The sequence below is a fragment of the Bos grunniens genome, chromosome 19 (assembly GCF_055505025.1).
Source record: "Bos grunniens cultivar Pamir isolate PY7600 chromosome 19, Bosgru_T2T1.0, whole genome shotgun sequence".
Taxonomy (NCBI): domain Eukaryota; kingdom Metazoa; phylum Chordata; class Mammalia; order Artiodactyla; family Bovidae; genus Bos; species Bos grunniens.
Window position 1 is genome coordinate 1,753,247 of NC_141183.1, and position 8,147 is coordinate 1,761,393.

The 8,147-nt window shown below is 45.6% G+C and overlaps 1 long non-coding RNA gene across 1 annotated transcript; it reads left to right on the forward strand.

Annotated features, from left to right (window-relative positions):
- The first annotated feature begins 6,299 nt into the window (after positions 1-6,299).
- Positions 6,300-7,966, forward strand: LOC147350940 (uncharacterized). Its single transcript, XR_015147015.1, has 3 exons — positions 6,300-6,428; positions 7,256-7,394; positions 7,818-7,966. It is a non-coding gene; the product is annotated as an uncharacterized LOC147350940 (long non-coding RNA).
- The last annotated feature ends 181 nt before the right edge of the window (positions 7,967-8,147 follow it).

Genomic DNA, 8,147 nt, shown 5'->3' on the forward strand with positions numbered 1-8,147 from the left:
CTCAATCTTTCCCAGCATCAGGGTCTTTTCCAAGGAGTCAGTTCTTTGCATCAGGTGGCCAAAGTATTGGAGTTTCAGCTTCAGCATCAGTCCTTCCAATGGATATTCAGGACTAATCTCCTTTGGGATGGACTGGTTGATTCTCTTTGCAGTCCAAGGGACTCTTGAGAGTCTTCTCCAGCACCACAATTTGAAAGCATCAATTCCTTGGTGCTCAGCCTTCTTTATGGTCCAACTTTCACATCTGTACATAACTACTGGAGAAGCCTTAGCTTTGATTAGACAGACCTTTGTCAGCAAAGTGATGTCCCTGCTTTTTAATATGCTGTCTAGGTTTGGCTGCAGTCCATGGGGTCGCTGAGAGTCAGACACGACTGCGCACCTTCACTTTCACTTTTCACTTTCATGCACTGGAGGAGGAAATGGCAACCCACTCCAGTGTTCTTGCCTGGAGAATCCCAGGGACGGCGGGGCCTGGTGGGCTGCCGTCTGTGGGGTCGCACGGAGTCGGACACGACTGAAGGGACTCAGCAGCAGCAGCAGCAGCAGTTTTGTCATAGCTTTTCTTCCAAGGAGCAAACATCTTTCAATTTCATGGCTGCAGTTACCATGCACAGTGGATTTTACAGCCCCGCTCTACTCAGCTGCATCAAAACTTAATTAGTTTCAGCCAGCCCCACCGCTCACCTAGATCACTGCAACAAACTCTAACAAGCGTCTTTGCTCCAAGCTCCCTCATACACCTTGCTCCTGCCCTCACTTCAGTAGAGGCAGAGTGATAAGCATGCACTAGACTACATCTGTTCGCTGCATGTGACCGTGGGCTGATTCCCGAGTGGTTCTAAGAGGAAAACCCAAACATCTCAGACGAACTATGACCTATGGGTTGACTCTGGTCCCTGATGTGTTCTTGTACAGCTTACAAGCTACAGATGATTTTACATTTTAAAATTGTTGAAAGAAGTGAATGTGACATGTAAAAATTATATGAACTTTATTCAAAATTTACAAAGAACTCTTACCAACAGGAAAACAAAACAATCCAATTAAAAAATGGACAAAAGATCTTAACGGTCACCTCATCAAGGATACACAGATAAACATGCCAAGAGATGCTGAATCTCATAGGCTCTTAGGGAACTGCAAGTGAAAAGAAGCATGATGTACTGCCCGGCCGGAGGCTGAAAATCCAAAACACTGACAACTCCAGATGCTGGCGAGGGTGTGGAGCAACGGGAGCTGTCATCTACCGTTGACGGGAACGCAAAATTGGTGCAGCCATTTTGGAAGACAGTTTGGGGGTTTCTTACAAAAGTGTACACACTCTTAACCATACGAACCAGCCAGTGTACTCCTTGGTATTCATCCAAATGGGCTGAAAACGAATCCACGTGAAATCCTGTGCCTGCCAGGGAATTCCCTGCCAGTCCAGTGGTTAGGCTTGGTGCTTTCACTGCTGTGGGCCCAGGTTTATTTCTGGTCAGGAAAGTAAGATCCCACAAGCCATGGCACAGCCAAAAAAAATAAAAAACAAACCTGCATATGTATGCCTATGGTGTTTTGTTCATAATAAAACCTGAAAGTAACTAAGATGCCCTTTAACATATGAATGGATAAGTACACTGTGGTATATCTGGACAATGAAACATTATTTGTCCTAAAAAGAGATGAGCCACCAAGTCATGAAAAGCTATGGAAGGCACAGCAGGAAGCGAAAGAAGCCAGTCTGAAAAGCCTACATACCTTTAGATCGCAACGGTGTGACGTTTTGGAAAAGACAAAATTATGGAGACAGTAAAATGGTCAGTGGTTGCCACCAGCTGAGAGAAGGAAAAGGAATAAATAGGTGGAATATGCTGGATTTTTCGGGCAGTACTTGATGCAACCACCAAAACAACAGAATGATCTCTGTTCGTTTCCAAGGCAAGCCATTCAATATCACAGTAATCCAAGTCTGTGCCCCAACCAGTAATGCTGAAGAAGCTGAAGTTGAATGGTTCTATGAAGACCTACAAGACTTCCTAGAACTAACACCCAAAAATGTCCTTTTCATTATAGGGGACTGGAATGCAAAAGTAGGAAGTCAAGAAACACCTGGAGTAACAGGTAGATTTGGCCATAGAGTACAGAATGAAGCAGGGCAAAGGCTAACAGAGATTTGCCAAGAGAATGCACTGGTCATAGCAAACACCCTCTTCCAACAACACAAGAGAAGACCCTACACATGGACATCACCAGAGGGTCAACACTGAAATCAGATTGATTATATTCTTTGCAGCCAAAGACAGAGAACCTCTATACAGACAGCAAAAACAAGACCAGGAGCTGACTGTGGCTCAGACCATGAACTCCTTATTGCCAAATTCAGACTTAAATTGAAGAAAGTAGGGAAAACCACTAGACCATTCAGGTATGACTCAAATCAAATCCCTTATGATTATACAGTGGAAGTGAGAAATAGATTTAAGGGACTAGATCTGATAGAATGCCTGATGAACTATGGACGGAGGTTTGTGACATTGTACAGGAGACAGGGATCAAGACCATCCCCAAGAAAAAGAAATGCAAAAAAGCAAAATGGCTGTCTGAGGAGGCCTTACAAATAGCTGTGAAAGGAAGAGAAGCAAAAAGCAAAGGAGAAAAGGAAAGATATAAGCATCTGAATGCAGAGTTCCAAAGAATAGCAAGGAGAGATAAGAAAGTCTTCCTCAGCGATCAATGAAAAGAAATAGAGGAAAACAACAGAATGGGGAAGACTAGAGATCTCTTCAAGAAAATTAGAGATACCAAGGGAACATTTCATGCAAAGATGGGCTCGACAAAGGACAGAAATGGTATGGACCTAACAGAAGCAAAAGATATTAAGAAGAGGTGGCAAGAATACACAGAAGAACTGTACAAAAAAGATCTTCATGATCACGATAATCACGATGGTGTGATCACTCACCTAGAGCCAGACATCCTGGAATGTGAAGTCAAGTGGGCCTTAGGAAGCATCACTATGAACAATGCTAGGGGAGGTGATGGAATTCCAGTGGAGCTATTTCAAATCCTAAGAGATGATGCTGTGGAAGTGCTGCACTCAATATACCAGCAAATTTGGAAAACTCAGCAGTGGTCACAGGACTGGAAAAGGTCAGTTTTCATTCCAATCCCAAAGAAAGGCAATGCCAAAGAATGCTCAAACTACTGCACAATTGCACTCATCTCACATGCTAGTAAAGGAATACTCAAAATTCTCCAAGGCAGGCTTCAGCAGTATGTGAACCATGAACTTCCAGATGTTCAATCTGGTTTTAGAAAAGGCAGAGGAACCAGAGATCAAATTGCCAACATCTGCTGGATCATGGAAAAAGCAAGAGAGTTCCAGAAAAACATCCATTTCTGCTTTATTGACTATGCCAAAGCCTTTGACTGTGTGGATCACAATCAACTGTGGAAAATTCTGAAAGAGATGGGAATACCAGACCGCTGACCTGCCTCTTGAGAAATCTGTATGCAGGTCAGGAAGCAATAGTTAGAACTGGACATGGAACAACAGACTGGTTCCAAATAGGAAAAGGAGTACATCAAGGCTGTATATTGTCACCCTGCTTATCTAACTTATATGCAGAGTATATCATGAGAAATGCTGGGCTGGAAGAAGCACAAGCTGGAATCAAGATTGCTGGGAGAAATATCAATAACCTCAGATATGCAGATGATACCACCCTTATGGCAGAAAGTGAAGAGGAACGAAAAAGCCTCTTGATGACAGTGAAACAGGAGAGTCAAAAATTTGCCTTAAAGCTCAACATTCAGAAAACTGCAATCATGGCATCTGGTCCCATCGCTTCATGGCAAATAGATGGGGAAACAGTGGAAACAGTGGCTGACTTTATTTTTGGGGGCTCCAAAATCACTGCAGATGGTGATTGTAGCAATGAAATTAAAAGACGCTTGGTCCTTGGAAGAAAAGCTATGACCAACTGAGACAGTATATTAAAAAGCAGAGACATTACTTTGCCAACAAAGGTCTGTCTAGTCAAAGCTATGGTTTTTCCAGTGGTCATGTATGGATATGAGAGTTGAACTGTGAGGAAAGCTGAACGCCGAAGAACTGATGCTTTTGAACTGTGGTGTTGGAGAAGACTCCTGAGAGTCCCTTGGACTGCAAGGAGATCCAACCAGTCCATCCTAAAGAGATCAGTCCTGAGTGTTCATTGGAAGGATTGATGTTGAAGCTGAAACTCCAATACTTAGGCCACCTGATGCGAAGTGCTGACTCATTTGAAAAGACCCTGATGCTGGGAAAGATTGAGGGCAGAAGGAGATGAGGATGAGATGGTTGGATGGCATCACTGACTCAATGGACATGAGTTTGGGTAAACTCTGGGAGTTGGTGATGGACAGGGAGGCCCGGAGTGCTGTTGTCCATGGGGTCGCAAAGAGTCGGACACGACTGAGTAACTGAACTGAAAGGAAATCAGTCCTGAATATTCATTGGAAGGACTGATGCTAAAGATGAAACTCCAATACTTTGGCCACCTGATGCAAAGAACTGACTCATTGGAAAAGACCCTGATGTTGGGAAAGTTTGAGAGCAGGAGGAAAAGGGGATGACAGAGGATGAGATGGTTGGATAGTCCATCACTGACTCGATGGACATGAGTTTGAGCAAGCTCTGGGAGTTGGTGATGCACAGGGAGGCCTGGCGTGCAGTAGTCCATGGGGTCGCAAAGAGTTGGACACGACAGAGCCACTCAACTAAACTGAACTACAACAATTAATTTTACAATTCAACTTGGCTAAGCCCCGGTACCCAGTTTTTGTTCAAATACTAGTCTGAATGTCCTTGAGAAGGTATTGTTTAGATGTGATCAATCTTTAAGTCAGATTATCCTTGATTGTGTGGGTGGCCCTACCCAGCCAGTTGAAGGCCTTAAGAAGAAACACTGAGGTTCCTGAGAAAGGAGTTCAGCTTCCAGACTGTCTTCAGAGTCAAGGCTCCAACACCAACTTTTCCCTGGTTGCTAGCCTGCTGGCACGTCCTACAGGTTGGGACTTGCCAGGACCCACAACTGTGTGAGCCAATTTCTTCAAATAAATTCCTCTCTCTCTCTCTTTCTCCTATTGCTTCTATTTGTCTGGAGAACCTGGCTACTAATTTAACTTTCTCTTATTGAACATTGTGGATTTAAATATGCTATTCTGGGTGAAGATATATTTGGGATAAAGATATTTTTACTTGGAAAACTCTCTTTAGTAGTAGAGTGAAAATTGCCACTTCTCTGGTTTTGGGGTTAACATTTTCAATGAATACTTCGGGTCAACACCAACCTTCAGGCTTTATTCTGTGTTGTTTTGGGGAGGGGGCGCGGTGTGGCCTTGCGGCAAGGCATGCAGGATCTTAGCTCCTCACCAGACTTAGTTCCTGCACTCCTGGCCTCTACGGTGGAAGCCCGGAGTCTTAACCACAGGACCACCAGTCCTCAGGTTAGGTAAGCATTTGCCAGTGAGGAAAGACCTCACGGGCATTGGAAAGCTTGCTGGAACTAGGTTATCTTTGAAACCACAATCTTGGGTTCCATAGGAAGCATATACACTCAGCTCAAGAAGGCGGTGATAGTCTGAAAAGTATCCCTAGGAAACCTGAAGTCGGTGCATCTATCTTTAGCCAGTGGAGACTTCAGCCATAACGCCAAGAAATGGTCTCCCAAGACCTTCCTTCCATTTATACACTTGCTTGCTTAGTTCCACTTTGGCTAAATGCACAACTGATGTTTATTTTGCTTCTAAAATTGTTTGCTATTGTTTCACAAACATTGTAACAGCAATTAAGGAATTTTGTTTTAAAGAGAAAAATTGACTTACAACCCTACTGTAGAAACTCATGTTGTTGAGCCTTTTCAACAAATACTTGTTTAATTGGTGGCACCGGCTCTGAGTTGTGGCACATGGGATCTTTAGTTGCAGCATATGGGATCCAGTTCCCTGGTCAGGGATCCAGGGAACCTCGGCCCCCTGCGCTGCGATGGCCAAGTTCTTTTTAGCCACTGGACCACCAGAAGTCCCTTGTTGAGCCTTTATAAGGACATAGATTAAAAAAAAAAAGGCTGGCAGACCTTGGAATTCAGGGCAGAAGGCCTCTGGAGAGGGTAAAACCACACAGAAACTAGGGTGGAGCAATGGTCGCTTCTGAAATGAAATTGAGGAGCTGAAATTCTCCCCAGGGCAGGGTGGGACTGAAAGAGCCTTCACCTCTCTTGGAAACCCCCAGGGCTGTTTGGTTTTTCCGAACCATCGTCTCAGTGGGCTCTAGGCTCAAGAATCTGCTGCCCATTTCTGTGTTTTGTCTTTCAGAGCCCCAGCTCAGGAGGGTTTGGCAGCTACAAGAAGGTTGAGCGCAACAGGAAACGGCCTGTGGCTAGACTGGAGCCTGAGTGCAGGTGAGTGGGGCCACAGCCAGGCCACCCAGCACGGGTCAGCGGTCCCTCAGAGCCACTGGCTCCTCGTCAGCAGCCTGCTGGTCTCCTTACTCTAAGGGTCTTGACTGTGGCAGGAAGGTAACACCGTCCAAGGCCGTCATAACCTAGTGATGCAGGGAGCTGATGAGAGGTGGGGATAAATGGCAAGCAAACTCATTTGTATTTATTGTAGCCCCCGCCTGGCTGGACACTTTGCACAGCAGCTGCAGAGGAAAGTGACTAAGCTTGCTGCCAGGGTGTGAGCCATCCTGGCCCTTTCACCGCTCCGTGCCTCCTCTTCCTTTGGTAACAGTAACAATAATACCGATGCTAGAGCTATGATGAAGACTCAGTTATGGTGCACGAGGTACTTAGCACGGCCAGAAACGTACTAAGTGCTACAGACGCGTGTGCTGCTACTACCTTTACCTAAGTAATCATTGGAGCCGCACCCTGCTTGTCCTTTCCCACTGAGGAAACTGAGGCTCATCGGGATTAAGTCAATTACCGGAGATGGCAGAGCCTGAAACCAAACTCAGATCTGTCTGACAGCAGTTTTTCTTCTCGGAACATGACTGGGCCTGCTCACTGCTATTGAAGTCCCTCTCCTGCTTGCCAGCTTAAGGCTGTTTGTTCTCTTTGTACCGACACGGTGAAATCCTATATGACAGAGGCTCTGCCTTTAATCCGTCATTCCACCCATCCCTGGGGGGAGATTCATGGGGGTGTGGGCACTTCCCCATACACCCTCCTCTTATCGACCTAATCTGGCCCTTCTGATAATTGTCTGTGCTTCCTCCGACTTTCAGAAAGCGGGGGATAACCACAACTAAATAAAAGAAATACTCTGAGAAGCAGGAGCCCCATCAGACTGCTGGATCCAGGGGAGCAACTGGCCTGTTAGGACAGTGATGACCAACAGAAATAGTATAAACACGAACCTTAAAGGTATTTGAAATTTTTCTAATAGCTGTATCAAAAAGGTAAAAAACAAGGCGAAATTAATTTTAATAATATTTAACCGAATAGATCCAAAATACACTGTTTTGACCTGAAATCCATATAAAATTATTCATGATGTATATATCTTATAATATATACACATCCATATATGTATGTCATTATATATATATTGTTCAACCCCATGGACTGTAGCCCGCCAGGCCTTCCTGCCCTCCACTGTCTCCCAGGAATTTGCTCTAGTTCATGTCCTTTAAGTCTAGGGATACAAGTGTGAAATCCATTGTGTATCTCACACATGCAGCCCTAGAACTATACCCCAAGAGTCCAACAGGTATCAGCCAGACACAAAGATGCGCTTGTTCCAAGGGCCTTCATTTATTGTCTCTCTGCATCCCCTTTCTTCTTCAGGAGCACAGTCTGGGATGGAAAAAAAAAATGGCTGAAGCGGTGAAGAAACCCCCCTCCCCACGCCGCCAACCGCATCGTCCCCGATGGGGGCCGTTTTGCAGGCGGCTGAGATTTCTCTTGCGGTCAGAGGGTCTGCGCCCATCAGTATGGTTTGCACTTCTCACCGCACTGGGTCAGGGGCGAGGATGGGGGTGCTTCAAGTTCTAGGGGGATTCGGGCCTCTCTTGGACCCCCACAAAGTCCTTCCCAGCACTTGGTGCCCAAAGGGGCAGAGGCCTCCGCCAGCCACAGCACCCCGGGCGGGGGGCGCGGGGCGGGCAGCCGGACCTG